A 259-nucleotide genomic window follows, 5' to 3' on the forward strand; every position below is an offset into this window, starting at 1 on the left:
ATTCATAGTCAACAAACCTCATTTATATCAAATAATACATAAGTTTTAAGTTAAAAAGGCAGAAATTATGAATTATTTTGGCTACTAGTTAAGATCATAGGATGTTGAGTGGATCACAGATGGATCGATGTCAAAGTTTAGTCCGGATCCTGTTTTGAAACCATTAAAAGAAAAGAATTTAAATGCTATAACATTAAATACAAACACCCAAAAAATTCAATGAAAGTAATCATTAATTTTACCTGAAGAATGTTGTATG

The 259-nt window shown here is 27.8% G+C and overlaps 1 protein-coding gene across 1 annotated transcript in view; it reads right to left on the reverse strand.

Moving 5' to 3' along the window:
* LOC116687643 (oocyte zinc finger protein XlCOF8.4) overlaps positions 1-259 on the reverse strand; it is a 4,865-nt gene that overhangs the window by 1,264 nt on the left and 3,342 nt on the right. The window lies entirely within an intron of this gene.

The sequence above is a fragment of the Etheostoma spectabile genome, chromosome 4 (assembly GCF_008692095.1).
Source record: "Etheostoma spectabile isolate EspeVRDwgs_2016 chromosome 4, UIUC_Espe_1.0, whole genome shotgun sequence".
Classification (NCBI taxonomy): Eukaryota; Metazoa; Chordata; class Actinopteri; order Perciformes; family Percidae; genus Etheostoma; species Etheostoma spectabile.